General features: G+C 30.9%; 1 protein-coding gene across 1 annotated transcript in view; it reads left to right on the forward strand.

The window, feature by feature from the left end:
• LOC126834722 (sushi, von Willebrand factor type A, EGF and pentraxin domain-containing protein 1) overlaps nucleotides 1-17,211 on the forward strand; it is a 48,392-nt gene that overhangs the window by 21,275 nt on the left and 9,906 nt on the right. The gene's annotated exons all lie outside the window — the stretch shown is intronic.

The raw sequence follows: 17,211 nt of genomic DNA on the forward strand, positions 1-17,211 counted from the left end.
CCAGAACATTCTGAACCGTAATTACTTCAAGCAATGTCCGATGGTATGCGATAACGGCTACTTTAATTTGCGGTCATTTCGCTAAACTAGTCTAGATTTAACTGTCCGATACGGTGTGTAAGGTAATACCTACACGTATGTGTAATTCATCTTAAGAACAACATATAATAATTATACAACTAGTCTAATTCCGTGCAATAATAAAATAAAAAAAAATCCATTTATTCATCGGGCTTTGTATTTTTATATTAAACCGCGAGTGAAAGGATTAGATAAACGAGTTCTTACGTTACTGGTTCAATAATTAACAAAAATAAAACAATGGCCTGTCCGAGAAATCTGCGCTTTCTGTGTGGTAGGTACAACATAGCTGTACGGGTTTCCACGGAGGTTTAATCAAACAGATAACGTGTTTCGAGTACCTATTTTTGTTCCACGTGGAAAAACGGATAATATCTGATTCGTTTGAGGGCCAATCGCATGCGTAGAGTGCAATTAACCGTGTATTTCTTTTTTTTTTTTGTAAATCCATAAGACAATGCATTATTTGGAAACAACAGTAGTTGGCCAATACACAGAGGCACAGTTCGAGTTGTGTACAAACCGTTTTAACGATTCCGTATTCGTGTGAGTAAACAATTATAACAGTATAGAGGTCTTAATATAATATTGTAGACATTCGACAGACCTTCCGGGCATTTGCTGAGGTACCCGACGTAAAGGTAAACGTCCCACGCCGAAAAGTCATAAAATAACCGTGTCGACGACCGCCAATAAAGCATTACGCAAATTCAATAGCCGGCCAGGACACTTGAAAATGTTTTTTAACGCACGCGACACCTACTGAGATTTTTTTTTAAGCGTTCTGTCGCGACTCGTTCGATTAAATCAAATCGTATTTATTACATTGTTATTCCTGTTACGGATTCGAGGCCTCGGTCCTCGCGGAACCCGTTGAATTACAAAACCACATTTTACTACTCCCAGTGTGAAAACAAAAATGATCAGTAGTTGGCCATTTGTAGTACCTATTCAAATTGCAACAATAACCCGTCTCGCTACCACCGCACACAGCCTCCTCTGAAATTCTCTGCTGCCTGTCAAATTCCACAGGTCCCCTTATCGACCACAAAGTTTAACACTCGATCTTCAATTTGTTTGAGACAGAAATCGAAACGCTGACAATACGGCTGCCTAAGGTTTTGGGAACGTCGAGAAACCCACTTGACATATTCTACTCGGACATTCGGCGTCACTGATTTTATGTAAATCGCCTGCCTTCGAGTACTTTGCACCGAGAAGTTAATCAACAGCGACTGGCACTATATACGGAAACGCTTAAAACACCTAATGAACGGATGACTAATCTCTGACACGCCCCACTTGCAAGTTCCAGTCTCGCCAAATCTCTTCCCACTCGTTGCACGTTCTCCCGACCTGTCCTAACCGAATTTAACATTTATTTGTTTTCCCAGGAAAAATTGCACACCTAGACGACTTTGATACGATTTTCAAATTTAAAAGTATATACGTTAAGGCAACAAAGCATTGTATTGAGTTTCAAAAACAAGTCTATTGTTTTGACTAAGTTATTTTTAATGGAATATTAAAGTTAAAAGTGACATTAAGTCAAGCTAATTTCGTTTAAAAAATCAGTTAAACTCTTTGTTCAGTAACTTGTTTTAGTTGAAAGCCAATATAACGTTTTTCATTAAATTTGTGAAATTCTCGTGACCGCTGTAGACTACTATAAACTTATAAAATGTATAATAATTATTAATTTAACTCATTAACGTCAATCAATTTAAGCGTGTAGTTTTGCTCCAACATTCTCTTGGGGGGTCCAGTTAAGTAGTGTTATTTTCTACAGCATGATCAAATAGATAATTATTATTAACGTAATTTATCAGTCAAGAAATAAGTTTGTGAACAAATTAATAACGAAAAAAGATTCAAAATAACTTATTTAAGTAATTAATGTATTTGAATTAATACATTTAACATTAGGCTATAAATGTTTTTTTAAATATTATTAAGCGTTGATGTTCTAGTTAGCTTCTACTCTTTTATACTATTTAATAGTAAACCATTATTTGTTGTGGTGCGAAAAATTTACATAAAATATACTATTACATTCAAGTTATCGTTTTAATTGTGGAAGTCATACTTTATTATTAGAGATGCGCACAACATGCTCAAGTAGTTACCCTTGAATAAACTACCATATAATAGTTTTCAAAAGTCATGTTACGTAATTAAGAAAAAATTAAAAATATAATCGTTTGGAATAGTATTTTTACTTTTATTTACAAACCGAATAATGTTTAGTAACTGGTGTTTAATTTTTGAATATCGCACGATCTCCAATAAATTAGGTACACAATGTCTGCTTATGTTATGAAAATAAAAACTGAAAAATAGGTAAAAAGAACAATTTGGTAAAATTAAAAAAATGTTTAATACTTACTTCAAGATAAAGTCAAGATATCCAAATGAAAGTAACCGCAAGGCGTGTAAATAGTGTAAAATATATAATACCCCATTCAAGTTTTAATAATTTTCTAAGATAAAGTGATCAAGTATTTTAGTCGTTTTTCAAATTGGCACTGCATCGAGATTTTATTTTACATAATCCGACTGTTTCCTACTTTTCTCCCATTAATATTATATTATTAGTACTTCATTTAACATTATTTTTTACTATTTCTTTTTGACCATAAGAAAAACATAGTAATAACGTGCTTTTGAACTATATACTTCTATAAATCGTATGAACGCTTATCATAATGTTATTTACTTTTCGCTAAGGCAATAATACTTTATTTATAGTGTACTAGCATTAACATGATCACGATTTTACATTATAAGTCGAAAAGATAAATTCACACACACCGTCCAATTGGTCGAATATGATATAATTATCTTTCTGTACGACGCATACTGAAGGTCTTATTCCTGCAACTCTTGGTCGCCTCTCCTTGGACTAAACCTTTCAAACATTAAATAAATAAATAATGTCAAAATCGAATTAAGCTTTACAATAATTGTGTGTTATTTTTTATCCGTTACCCATATTATGTCAGGCCAAATATTAACCGAAGGACAAGCGTGAAAACTAACTAGTTGATAAAGTAAAAGTGATTTATTTTGACAACTTATAACGTAATTAGTGTTTTTATACATAATAACTAATTGAACTAGTTAAATTTTATTAGTTTAATATATATTATGTAAGAGTAATTAAAGAAATTAAGTAACGCGGTGTGTTAAAAGAGAAAAAAAATTCCAACTAATTTACACGACAGCTTAAGTTTGGTTCCATAAGTATAGAAATGAGAGGGAAATGATGAAGGCGTTACGGACTTCAGACATATAGGACAATGAAGCATTATGTATTGTGAATCCGTGCAGATTGAAATCTTTTATGCTCACAACCCAGACACCTTAGTACCCTCTAATATTTGTCTGCATATATACCGTTGTAGCAGTTGAAGGCTTGTGGTACATACATGTCCGCGGGTACTACCCAAGTACATCAATATTTAAATGTAAATTTTAGCTCAAAATTTGGCTATAAGATGATTGAAGATCAGTTGGTGGGTAGGTCGTTGGTGTCTGAGCCTATTCTCAATTGATTGTCAGAGTTATTGATGGAGCAGAAAAAGAAGAGCTCAAACAGAACATAGGCGCATATAAGGAATATCTACGGTTTGAGTGTGTGTCTTTTGACATAAATACGTCTTATGGCTGGAAGGAGAAGTCAGACAGAAGTAGACACATTCAAGAATCGACTTCTTCTAAACTTTCGGATTACAGGTAAAACTTTTTGCCCGTTGCATTTGCCGGATATAGTTGTTTGTCAGAAACGTTGACCAAGACACGACCTATTGTCGTGGCGGTGCCGGGATATTATTATCGTTGTTGCCAGCTGTTATCCTTTTTATCGCGCAACGTATTATTATTGTTATTATGGCGCGAGTGTATGACATGATGGTAAATGTGCACAAACCGTAGACCCGAGGCTATCACGGACACGCTTTAAATGGTGCATAGTTTTGACCACGGCCGTCGCGCACGCCCTGGAAGACGCTGGATACAATCTACAGTGTGTGCGCCAACGATGACAACAATGATATGAAAGTGCGCACAACCCGTATGTGCTAATGTAGGAAATGTACAGCTGCTGCTGTGGTGTATCGCACGCGAATGTGCTTATAAAATAGATTTGCCGTTTCGCATGACTCCGATGCGGCCAATGTTGTGAATGTGAGAATACAAATTCATCTGACATCGCCGTCCGTGACGACCAGTTCGCCTTGGAAGTTCTCAGAGACCGACTTAGCCGTTCGCGGCGATGGTGGCTCGTTGGTCGTGAGGTTATGCAAAACTAAAAGTATAACCCACCGTGTTTATTTAGATACCTACTTATATACATATTTTCTACCATCATCTCGTCGCAGCGACAGCGAGCGCGCATTCTGTAATAGGCCTTTTGAGTAAAATAAAAACAGAAAGCAATCCGACACCACGTTTTGCAATCTACTCTATATAAACAGACTATATAGTGTGTGTACACAGCGAAAGGTTACGTCAAATAAATGGCTTCGGTTATTTATTCCTCCCTCATATCAGATTGACCACATTCTAAAAATTAAATTATTGTACAAAACATAAATTTGTTTTGTTTTTTTCTAATTTGTATTAATGTCCAAACTTCTACCAAAAATACCATCTCCACATTTGTAGAACTATCAAATGTCTTGGGTATCAGAAAACACATATTTAATACATCAATTCACTCCTCTGTACTAAAAACGTGTCATGTCTACACAGTTTTTTGTTTTGTAATTATTTTCTACTTTTTTTTAATGTTTATATTAACATTTAGAAACACAACACGCCCGAATTCGCATAATTACTAATATTATCATTTTCTCGGACGTCACGGTTTTACTTTTACTTCTCGTTTTCAAAACAAGTAATAATACATTCAATTATTTTAAATATAATTAATGATAATTAGCGTATATATGCATAGTATAAATGTATACCGATCCTTCGCTGTGGTTCAGATTAAGAACACGGGTTCGACATCTTACAACATATACCAGTTTTATTTTTTCAAGTAGTCTTTCTACACACCTTGCACAACAGCACATTGTGGTGACAATTTTTTTTTATTGTCAAATGTCAAATTATAGGATATGGGCGTTTGTGATAAATTATCAACTTTTAATATGGCCACAAATAACTCTACCCGTTTCAAAACTGGACCAAATGGTGATAAAAAAAACGCATTAAAATATGTATTACTATCTAGTCGAAATTTCTGGTTTTGCGAGTACGGTTTGTCTAAGCCTTAAGGAGACAAAGTAATAAGTCAATAAAAACATATAACATAATGTCTTATGTTGTAAAGTACTGAGCATCGAATTTGAGTTCAAAATATAATACAAAAGAACCAAGCCGGATAAACGCGTTAACAAGTTAACGTCAGATGGATGTAAATTGTTTACACTTAACTTAACTGGCCACTTTTGGTTATGATCAACATCTCCAAAAACTTAACATTTTTCGTTTATATATCAACGGTATGAATAAAATTAATAAATTAAAACTAATTTGTATTTTTTTCAAAAATCAAGGCTCAAGGTTAAAGTAAAAACGTTGAAAATCTTCTTTCTTCAAATCAACTAAATCTAATTTATCGAGACTATATACTAGATATTGACTTACAAAAGTAAATTTGAAATAACTAAAACTAATTAGTACTATTGTAACTTAATTTCATTCCAAGTATTAAGTATTATAATTCGCCATTAGCTTGTGTGGTCATGGGAAATAGAAACAAAAGTCGATTACATTAATATTATCTGTCTTTAATGAAATGAAAGAAATAATAACATTAAGCACCTAAACGGGCGTTCCTACAAATGATAATAATATACTTTGCATCGACACTATAAATTATCGCTGTAATAATAATCTTTTTTTTTTCGAGATATTTCTAGTACAATCACATCTTAACTACATTCTATTACATCCCAATGCTATAAAAGAATAATTTAAAAATCGCTATAGCATAAAAATTTAATTTATAGAACTTTTGTATTAAAGTATTGAAGAAAAACTAATAATTTAATGGCATTTCATATATAGATAACAAAATCTAATTAAATGATTAGTTTTTATTAAATTATTATACCACTTTAATAAACTTAAATAAAGTTATCGTGCGTTTGGACACAAAAATAATTAACAAACCCCATTATTGTAAAAACAATAACTTCCCAGATCCGCATGAAGCATCGAAGCTAATATAATTTGTATATTTCGAATAACTAATGTAAATTTATTATTACAAAATTGTATTAGATAAAATATGTTTTATCTGGGCTTGAAAGTCTGTCAATCGATTGATAAAATTATGTAAACTATGACAACTTTTTTTTCTTATCTTTTTATATACATAAAAATATTGGCAGTGTTGTTTAATCTATTTAGTGAATGTTTGGTAACTGACTAAAAAACCTAACTGGATCAGACTAAAAAAAAAAAACAACCTAGTTTTAACTAACTCTCATTTAGATGAATTTTATAAATAAATTAAATTTATTAATGTATGATGTTTTTATATATGTTGTGCAATTATTGGTTTTATTTTATAATATTTATTATGTTCATTTTTTCAAATGAAATAATACATAATTCTTACACCAAAGACTTGTTTTGTGTTAGGTAGTATTTATTATTCAATAATATTGGTATAATATTTTACTATCGATACATTTACGGCTAATAAGCAATATTCTACATAAAAGGGACTGAAAGTAATCAATTATCTTTCCAATTTTTCTGAATAGTAAATGTGTTGAGTCTGGACAATACTAATCTAAACTAATTTGTTTAAACAAAGAAAATCCTGCCATAATTTACATGTGAATTATTCTTTGACCATTTCGGTCGTCTCATTTTATTATTCATTTGTCAGCATCCGTTCAACGATATAATACATATAATAATAATAATAATAAGCATTGTCCGAAGGCGAACGATGACAATAATGGCAGCCAATAACGATTATACTTAATGGGACACTGAAAAAAACACCTATTCATAAGAGCAATCCTTATAAAAAAATCTTTAAAAGTAACGGTGCCTCCGGAAAGTCTTTTATTTATATATTATTATACAGGGTGATTCGTTAAGGATAAGAAACTAATTTTATCTTAAAATAATTTTCTTTGGAAAATACTAACAAAAGATAAATATTTAATCGTGTTATAATATATAAGACAAGATAACGTGTCTCTAAAATGAAAAACTACAAAATTGCAATTACATTAAGAGAAAATGATGGTCTTATCCTTAATGAATTACCCTGTATGTAGTCGAAGATGTGCGGATTGTGTTTAAAGCGAAAAATATGTAGAAGCAAATTGGCTTTTAAACAATAGCGGCAGCTACGGACACGGTGGTAGAAATAATATTATAGTATTATTATGACGCTTAACGTGTTGCTTTAAAAGAAAGTTAATTTTTAATAGCAAGACGAGCACGGCTTAAGTCTAATGTGGTGTATAATCTACCGCCACGCCATTATAATATAGCATATGATATTAGTGGTTAAATTACATTTACACGGTACGCTATTTACATTTATTTGACTTCGGACATAAGCCAGTGAAACCGACGATTTGACCGCCGACTAAGATGGACAGCAAAACGCAATTAGTTTGTTTCATTACCGGCTAAAGAAAAAAATTATCATCGCTAAAGAAACAATGACCACATAACTTTTATGATAAACACCGTTTACAGAAAACGTTGTAAACAATTACTTTGTACTGATCGATAACAGAGGCTGCGCGTGTAATTAGTTCGATAATCAAATCATATTTTTAATATAATTTAATAAAATAATAAATGTAATTGTACTCGTCAGTAACTAATAAGGTAAAATAATGAATACAACAGAGTGTCTTATAACCAACGATAACCGATAAAAAACAAATCAAAGACTTTGTAAGTCGTCAACATGCAAGTACTGCCTTTTTGGTCAATTATTAAAAAATCGTTTTAGCTCTATATCCTTAACCTAGTCAGGAAGACTTTTTTTTTTTTTACTCACTTTGGTGTGTTTGCTTAGGAGTTTTGATTTTGTTTACGGTTAACTTATGTTATGGTGACCGCGGTTTTTGTTTATGACACACCTATTGGTATTAACAAAAAATTCTGCAGAGAAAAAAAAATATACAATATTTTAGTTTGATTGATCACTTACTACGAAAACTATAAATGTAAATGTATTTTTTGTTTATCCATCGACCGTTTGTGTTATAATAATACATTACATATAATAATATGGTTCACTTTCATCTCTTGTATAATTTAATTTTTTTATAAAGTTTATTTTTGATTATAAAAAAAAACTGGCAAGCGTTATTTTTATTAATTTTTTTTTATATACTATTTAAACCTAAAAACAGCGGAACGTATCTAGTGTTGTGCCTACTATGTTACTCATATTATTATATATTATATTATATATGCCTGCTCACATAATCATGTGAATGAGAGCGAACCCAACCTAGTAAACTCACATATTATATACATCCCGTTTGCGTTCGTTAACCGAGGTGTACAAACTTTAATAACACAAACTGAAACAATAATATAATTATAGTTTTACTTTGCTGATAGTATAGTAACATTATAATATACTTAGAAAAAAAAACAACACATTTTAAAATTTTTTTACCTAAAAGTCTTTTGTTTAAGCACACGATACAATATATTTTTTTGCGTTCTGCTTTCAAGATAAATATTGATTTCAGATTTGCCCCATATATTATAACCTAAGAAATTATTTATTTACATCAACTCGAATTTTATGTATTTATCATTATATTGGACCGGTAGATTTCGAGTTTCTAAAAAAAAAAAAAAAACGCGATTATAATACTTACCGTTGAGTACACTGCTATGACTGTAAGACAAAACGCGTTCGGGCTAAGGCGGAATTATAATTATGACATTTTTATATTTCACTGTCAGGTTAAAGACAAGTTTGAACAGCTTAGGTTTTAAATTTCATAAACCTCGTGCGACTGCTAAGTCTAATAGAGAAAGTAGAATATTAGTTATGTACATTATTGAAATATAATAACATATTTTTAGATATTTTTTTTTAGTCTTGATGCGAACGCTGATAAGGTATTGGTTTTGGTTTTACAATGTTTTCTTATTTCTGTCTGAAGATACGGTAACTTTTTGCTTAGTTGGACTTTGTTAAGATATTTTTTTTTGGTTATGTCAGCATATCTTACAGTATAAAAAAAAAATTGAATACTATTTTGTTTTCAACTATAGTAGACAATAGTAGCCGTTTAACGGTAGGAATTCATATTCAATATGTTCATTCTACAATGTTTTTGTCGTTGCCGTTTTGTAAGATATTTGAAAATCGTTCAATAAAATTTGTTTATTTGTTTGTTAACCCTAATATTCGGGTTTGTCTAATCAGCTAGTTAATTAAATTTTCATTGAAATTCATCTCGACATTGTAACCTTTTTCATGGCCTTATCAGACAGCCAAATTTTATAATTTAGAATCTTTATTCACTCCATACATGTCCATGTCTTTAATAATTGTAACCATGGCCAAAAATTCACTGTGTCCAGTCTAGTTTTTTTTTCGCTGAACACCAAATAAATATCGTGTAAGTTTCTTTCAGTGGTTTTTTTAGTTTAAGAAAATCATATTATAAATTACCTACTATTTAAAAGGAAATGTTTGTATAATAATATAATTAACGAATAACTATCGCTTGATGTTGAACTACTGTGTATGTAATTAAATTAAATTTTCACTTTGAATGTGTTAAACTTTCTAAATGTATGCAATGTCAATGAAATAATCTGGAAAGTTAAAATATTGAATGTAAATTTGGCAATTAAAAGTTACTTTTTTTGTGCGCTTATGTTTTTTTCTAGATTTTTAACAACCACGATCATAATGAAAAAATAAAACTATGTATTCGTGAACGTATTGTAAATATTATAACTTTCATATTGGCATTTTTTTTTTTTTTTTTAAGATATAATCTTGATTGATTCTCATCGGTTAATTTATGGTATAGAAAAATACAAATTTAAATAGATTCGTGGATTCTGCAGTAATTTAGATACATCTATATTAGAATGGGTAATGCAGCAAATGAAACTCGGTTACCTAATGGCTAATATAGTAATCATAATAATATGCTAGCAAGAGCACCGGGACACGGCCAAAACCGCTGAATATCATTATTATTATAATTGTCTTATAGACGGTCTTTCCAGTTAATAATTATAGCGGATCCCTCAATTATGTGCATTACCATGATATGCAATCAAATGTACTGAAATATAATAGAGTTCTGGCCCTATCCACGACTCGTGAGTAAAACAATAATTGCATATTACATTAACAATTATTATCGTCCGTCCGTTAGATACCTTTTGACACACATTGGCAACATCCAAACAACACAACAGGGAATATCATAAATACAATATCAGTCTTTTGCACTCGACGGAGATGACACCGGCCAAGTGGACGTTTTAAAACAGTGAAGCATTACGTGTCTGCGTTGTAGTAGAGTGCACACAGTGTGCAGACATCAAGTAATTAACGAGCTAACCGGTTTTCAGGCCTCGAAGGGGTTTTTCGTACATCGTTTGATCGCCAGTTATTATATTAACGTCTGCACGATAATACTATGATAGTACAAAATGGCATGTGGTCAAACGCTAAAACGAAAAACTTTGTTTAAACCGATTTCTATTTAATATACACAGGGTGTACCGCGTGAAGATCCGACCGAGTACAAAATAATATCACGATGCACACCATGTAGGTATAGGTATATTATTTTTGAAGAAATTTAAATATATACATTTTTTTTTTAACTAAGTCGTGAATGGCCGTTTTCAGCAAAATATTTTGCTGGCAAACCGGAAATCGACAAAGCCGATTCCCACGAGTATTATAGGCGCTATTATAGACGGTATATTATTATAATATTATGCTAGCGATGGTCATGCTGGTTTTATTCGGGCGAAAGTCAACGCGGTTTTACTACAATAATATGTTTTTATTCGTTACATTCAAACGTATTACACTACTACGAATATCGTTAATTAAATAAATAATAAAAGGCACCGCAGTTAGTGGAGACGCAGTACATTTTACAGGGAGATTAGGTCAGAGAGGCCTTTGGGGAAACATTACAACTGAAAGTAATAAAACTGTTTGGGACAAAACGCCTGTAAATAGTAAAAACTAAAAATATAAATAAGAACTTTTTTTGTAAATAGTTAATAATTATTGTGCTAATAGTTTTGAGGTTTTTCCTCAATGAAAAACCATCGGACACAACACCAGTACCGTTGTATCGTGTAGGGCATTTATTCCAACATGTCACAGCCGAAAAAGAATAGATTGACACAATACACATAGTTTGGACATGCTAAGTGAGACTACCCCAACGAAACGAACGAACTAACAGATAGTTGGTCATCATTTAGACTAACGAGAGAATACCTAAAGTGGATTTCACCGGACAATACCTGTCCCTCAAATAATCGTATTGTCATTGATTAAGTATACAGTGTATTTAATCGATGGTATTGTCGATGTGCTGTAATTGTCCTTGTTTGAGATAAGCGTTTATCTCTTTGAGGGTTTGAGAAAAAAAGTCCAAACAGTAACTTCAACCGGACGTTTGCATAGAAATAAAATAATTTTCATTATGTGGGTATGCAATCGACATGATATTATTTTACAATCCGGTGTGTATGACACGGTCACAATGTTGCCAGCTCGCACGCAAACGCGTTACGGTTAAGTGCACCAAAAACCTTATTAGTTGCATACAGCCGAGTTGCTTACATATATATATATATTAGATATATATATATATAATATAGAAACAACTTCCTCTCGGTTTCGCCCGACCAAAAGGATTGATATCACATGTCTTGCGGTGCGCAGTAGAGAAAAGCTACTTAATTTTTAAACCCGTCATTTGTTTTCTAAAACCTCAAAACCGTTACGTGCACTTAGCATTTGTCAAAAAAAAAAATTTTTTTTTATAATGGTCTAACAGCGACGGTGACAGTACTATAATGGTGAGCCTAGAATATAATCATACGATTTCCATTCCAAAAGGTCACCCAACGCGAGTTTATTCAAGTCCCAACTAAATTAGATCATCTTTATTTGTTGTTGAAAGTTTACCGTCACTGCGCATTTGTTAAAATCATTTATTAATCAGCTTACATTTTACCCGTATAAAAAAACAATAAACGCTGTAGGCTATGATCTAGGAAAAACTTGGGTATTTTTCAATATTTTTAACATTTTATTACTTAACCGTAGTTAAACGGTATTCGAATGGTGAAAAACAGCAAAGGAGCCCATTAGAAAAAAAGAAACAATTGCAAGCGGACGCGGTTAAGTAACAATAATTCGTCGAATTTGTTTTATTGAAAATGGCGAGCGCAGGAAACGGTCATGCAACGTCAGTCTTGTTTCCACGTACAGCTGCACCTTTTGGTCGCATTCGGCTATCTAAAAATACCGTGGTCTGTGAAAATGCATATTTCATTTTTGATCACCGGTAAAATATATTTGTACAAAAATTACAGGTCGGCTGGAGAAAAATAAACGCTCAAACCGGATGAACCGAAGAAATACTCGTGAGAAACATTAAACATAGCAAATAGATTTGCACGCGTCGCTTGAAACATTTAAATCCATTCTCAGAAATTCCGACGGCCATAAACGCAGTCCTGGTGTAAAGGAAATTTAAATTATTTCAAGTCTCTGATAATCGGAATAGCTCAATACCATGCGAATATCTTCGACGTTTACACTTGGAATAAGTTTTCGTGGCACAAATCCATCATAATAGTGTGACAACAAGACATAACCAAGATCAGACCATGTGGTGTTGGTACCAACATCAGATACAAGATTATCTTACGTAGATATTGAAAATTGATATTGGAAATCAATATAGTATGAAATCAATGAATACGTCACGTCCGAGTGTTTTTTAGTGTGCATGCTATAAACTGACATGGTTTGCCATAGTCCCCCGTATAATATTCTTTTGAAGTATATTCACTTTTCGAATTTAGAATAATTCGCTGGAAATTTTGCCTGTCGATAATCAGTTTTAGATAATTACTTTGAAACAAAAACGTTGGTAATTTTAAAAGTAATTATCCAAAACTGGTTATCGACCAAACAAAATTTTCCGCAAATCACCTAATTAAAAAAAACCAATTGAATATATACGTTACCGTTTAAGGCAAAAGTTGATATGATAACAATTTGAATTTTGTTTCGTGTTGTAAAATAACATAAACAATTATTTCAAGAAAAAAATTACTGTCTTATCCTTAATGAATCGCCCTGTGTATTATATTACTTTATCATAACGGCTATATTTTAATACCAGACTTATTTTGTTTTCGAGCGTCCTTCGGCTGGGTTGTTATACGTTTGTACACCAACAATGTGTGCATGGATTAAAAAAGACCATATTGTATTATTTCCTATGGTGGTTTTTAGCGAAACGGGGTCACGACCAACACAATAATGTAATAAGTGTGTCCTAGGCGATCCAAATCCAATGTCCAGTTTGACTTTGCTTTCTCGATATATATTTTTTTTTTTTTGTTTATCAAAGTACATTGTCCTTTTGACGCCATTATATTATATTATACTCGAAAAGAAACTGTATCGTCGTTTTATTTTTTTTTTTAGACGCTTAATAAAGATATTATATTTAATGTCGATAAATATATATATGTGACATTATATATAGATGTATTAATCGGATTACAATAAAATACAACACAAAACAGCGTCAGTATCTATTTTTTTTATGTTACAACTATTTATCGTTTATAGATCTTTAGATCTATATATATATATATATATATTATATAAAAATACTATGATGCCTTATAAAGAATACAATATAATATATACCGGTCGAAAGGATTTATTTTTAAATTAAGACAAGGCAAAAACGGACGAAGTAATAATTTAACCTTGGACGAAAACGAACCGCAGGTGAACGTAAGTTTTATTGGTAGTGCGCAAAATATCAATTAACTCAATAATTGAGATAATATAAAAACAGTCTAGAACGGTCTATTGTTGTAAGTAAATAAAAGCAGAAGTAAAATAGTAGAAAAAAACTCATGCCGGTTTAATCGGCTAAACGAAAAACAAAAACAACGTGTGAAACTCATTAGTTTAATAAACAATTAATTTAATTTATTTTGTTATCCGAACTTATATTTAAAATTGGTTCAAATACAATAAAATTTACATTTTTTTAAGTAGCCTTTATTAAATAATATTAAGACTTATTATGAGTACATGCAAGTTATTACAAATATATTCAAACAATTAACTAGTTGTTAAAAACTATATTTTTTATTTGAATTGTTTTATTTTATTTTTAATATACATCTGAATTTGTATTAAAATTCTTGTTTATTAAATAAATTACTAGCTTTGGATTTGAATAAATTATTTATATAGACAGGTTTTACTGATTTACTTATATAAAGTTACAAAAAAAAAAACAATTCATACTATATTAGATAAAAATTGTTTAAGTGAAAATTATATAAATTACAGAAATAACAGACAATAGTTTTACCTCGTATATTTTCTTTGGTACCATTAACCAAAAACAACTTGTAAGTTTGTTTTAGATTTTTTAAAATACTATAACTTTTAATAGTAATAATAATAAAGTTACTTAATCCGAAGCTCCGAATATAAAGATTCTGATAGACTTATAAATATTATTATGATAAGAAAATATAATACTAATTATAGTTGTCGGAGTTATAATTTAGATAGTTTCAACTGATTAAGTCTGTGTTAACGCACACCACGATAAATATGATAAATAATTAACATAAAATGTTGTTTGCAAAAAGTATAATTTCTCTAGCAAAAAAAATCTCGTTTTTAAAGCTTAATCAAAACAAAACTAGAGTAGAATACTGTCTTGGGAATTTTTTTTTCCATATCTTAATAACCTATTCGCTGTGTACAAAAACCCGTTTTATTGCAATAGTATTTAATATATATCATGTATTTTCGGGTTGAAGAAAGTCTGAGAATGTTGAAGAAAAATCTGGTGAAATTAATTTACGTTTAATTATTTGGATGAACCCATGTTGGCCAACAAATTGACCATTAAGTAATTTTAATAATATTTTATGAACGGTTTTTTTGACCTATTTATTTGTCCCGTGGTAAATATTATTGAATTATTACTTTCAACGTTTACCTCACTTAAATGTATAGTGTTTCAAGAAGAATGATAATGAGTTCTAATAAACTATACGTTAAAAAGTCATTGGAACACATTTTTCACTCGAACGATTATAATATTATTTTCCAACACTGGCGATAACCGGTTTTCTTATATTATATATATATGATTAATAAGGTACTGTTCCAGACCAAAGTCCTTCGAGAAGTGACCACTTTTTTTTTTTTGCACTGTACAAGTAGTTTTTTGTTTTTTTTTTTTGTTGGTTCCTGTCAATTACTATTAAAATAACAACAAGAACGGCGACTAAGATTATATACTTTTTTAACGCCTATTAAAAAAATAATAACACGGATATAATGGATTTTCTTTTTTTTCCACGTTATAATAAACAATATTATATAAAATTCCGATAGTGAAATTATTGTAGAAAAAAAAAATCGAAAAATTCTAACCCATTGACTTATACGCGGTCCGTGACCACTGGCTTGTGACCCAAATCGGTCACACGGGCCATTGTACTTACATTGTGAGTGTAAAATATAATAATAATATTAATAATATGTCACTGTCGATCGACCGACATTGTGGTAATAGGAATTGACCACAAAACAGCAGAGAGAAACCATCCGACACGAATACAGGTGACATTTCTGATTGGTTACCTTATAAAAATACCTACTTTATTAGAATATCTATTTTTTTTTTTTTTGTAAAAATTAGAACCCAGCAAGCATATGAAAAGTCACTTTCATTTTTTTTCCCCCCAAAAAACCTCCATTATTTAAATTGTACCTATATACTAAGATGTAATATTGGTTTTTTATTTACACATTAAAAAAAATCTACGCCAGTACGGATCAATAACTTGAAACGTGTGTTTTGTTCAATTATACTTTTACTCGTATTGTGCTTCATAACGAGTCACACACAAACACACACACTACTTTTACCATCGGCTAATATATGCATTTATGTATGTATGTATATGTTTTTTAGTAAAAAGTAGAAACCACAGAACTACGATTATTTTAAGAAGAAAAAAACAGTAATTTATCTTTAATAAATCACTATGTATGTACAGATTATTTATATGGCTTATTTGTAAAGGATAAGACGGAGAAGAAGTTAGGATATTAGTGTTATGGTCGGGGGAGGGGGGGCATATATAAGTACTTTTTTTTTTTTACAGTAAACCTAAATATGTTGATTATCTCTCATTCAAGAAAACTAAATACACATTTGTGTTATTTTTTAAACTGACGTCGCGTTATGTTGCTTATAAATAGGCACGATCAACAAAATATAATATTAAGAATTATTTTTTGGTATAAAATATAAGCCTATACCTACATTTTAAACAAATATAATCACTACAACCCACCGCGGTTTTCGAATTCCGATACTTAGGTATTTGTGTATTTATCTTATGTTGTATATTATATTTTGTCATTGCAATACAATCGTTTTAATCGGCTTTTTTGTAGGTTAATAAACATTATTTTACGGTCGTTATGATTATAATGTTTACATCTACATAATAATAATAGTTGAAAGTATTTCCAGCGAGCGAAACCTTGAAAAGATACAATACCGTACACCGGCTGTCTTGTCGCAACAATCGCCCAATTATATGCCTGCGATGTTTTAATGTTTAAATTGTACTAAAGCAATATCTACACACCTAAGTACTTAATCCAGCTGTCACAGGACACAGATATGCCTAATTATATCTCATACAACGATACAATTATTATTTTAGATATTATGTACGTTGTAGATAAAGTATAATAATCGAAACGATTGTGGAATATGTAAAATTCTACATTTTAGTTGTCGATTTCAATATTTGGTT

This window comes from Adelges cooleyi, unplaced genomic scaffold (assembly GCF_023614345.1).
Source record: "Adelges cooleyi isolate 19-005CV unplaced genomic scaffold, UGA_ACOO_1.1 ACOO_flye_CR_arks_rails_tigmint_CR_PRNA_21, whole genome shotgun sequence".
NCBI classification, from domain to species: Eukaryota; Metazoa; Arthropoda; class Insecta; order Hemiptera; family Adelgidae; genus Adelges; species Adelges cooleyi.